The sequence below is a fragment of the Triticum urartu genome, chromosome 6A (assembly GCF_056163025.1).
Source record: "Triticum urartu cultivar PI428250 chromosome 6A, HENAU_Tu73, whole genome shotgun sequence".
NCBI classification, from domain to species: Eukaryota; Viridiplantae; Streptophyta; class Magnoliopsida; order Poales; family Poaceae; genus Triticum; species Triticum urartu.
Genome location: NC_141878.1, coordinates 33,033,645 through 33,034,917, shown reverse-complemented (window position 1 = coordinate 33,034,917; position 1,273 = coordinate 33,033,645). Strand labels below are relative to the sequence as shown.

General features: G+C 38.9%; 1 non-coding gene across 1 annotated transcript; it reads right to left on the bottom strand.

The window, feature by feature from the left end:
- Positions 1-785: 785 nt before the first annotated feature.
- Positions 786-857, bottom strand: TRNAP-CGG (transfer RNA proline (anticodon CGG)). The gene has a single exon. It is a non-coding gene; the product is annotated as a tRNA-Pro (tRNA).
- Positions 858-1,273: the final 416 nt, after the last annotated feature.

The window sequence follows — 1,273 nt, the reverse complement described above, 5'->3', positions numbered from 1 at the left end:
CCAGATTTGGAAACTAGGGTTTGTTGATTTAGGGTTGCACATGTTTTTGAAACTTGAATTAATTGAATGATGCTATTTGACTGAATTAACTGAAGTGTTGAATTTAGGGTTGTGAATTAACTGAATGCTTATGTATTGTTTGACTGAATTTTAGGGTTTTGAATTAACTGAATTGAATGTTCCTGTTCTGTTTGACTAAATTTTATGGTTCTGCAAATAGAGTTGGCTCGTTGTTTTAATATTTATAGATAATACTCTCTCCATTCCAAATTACTTGTCAACACGTAATTTGGGACGCAGATTGTATTAGTTAATAAGAGCAACTCCGTCGTCTAGAGGAATGAACGGTAGTTTGGTTAGGATGGAGGCCTGATGAAATCTTAGACCTCATCCTACGGGATTGTAATGTGACAATTATTTAATCAATACAATCTCTTTGTCCCTAAAAAACACTAGCATATGCTCCAAAAACACCTGGGCTTCAGATAATGCTCATTAGGGAGGTTGGGGTGGGAATTTTGTGTTTAGCAGATTTATTTATTTGCTTTATTACGTTTATCTTTTTTATTTGAGAAGATTTTGTTTTGTTTTTTCAAGAAGGAACTTTTTTGGGCGAAGTACTAGTGGTTCCGCGGTTGATTGATAATTAGGACAGTTAGCCCAACAGCCTATATGTTTTTTTTTTGAGAAAGAACAGCCTATCTGCTTTTTTTTCTGAGGTGCTGTGCATGCGCTCCAGCTCGTAGAAAAGCCCAGCCCACACCAAACCCTGACAAGAAAAAACAGGGGCGTTCCGAGAATCGAACTCGGGACCTCTCGCACCCGAAGCGAGAATCGTACCACTAGACCAAACGCCCTGTTTCATGCCTTAATTAGGCAGCGGCACTATTTAAATAAAGTTAAGCAACATCTTCTCTTTTTCTGTCTTTTAGAAGATCTCGTCAAAACAGCTTGACCTGAAACTGATTCATCGTAATCGAGCCGAGAATGGAAGATTTCGCCATGCTTAATTCTGAGTTTTTTTGGGCCTTAAATAGATTAATAGGCATCTGTGTACGCTGGTTGGGTCTGGGTGTGCTTTGAAGTTGTTGTTCCTCGCCGCTAATTGCCTGCTTGTTTTTTTTTTTGAAATGGAGAAGGACCCCGGCCTCTGCATCTAGACGATGCATGCAGCCACTTTATTAATTATTCACACAAGACCTTACAAAGTCATACAATAGTAAGACTGAAGCCACCGACTAGGCAACAAAAGTGTATGTGTGCATTCTTTACC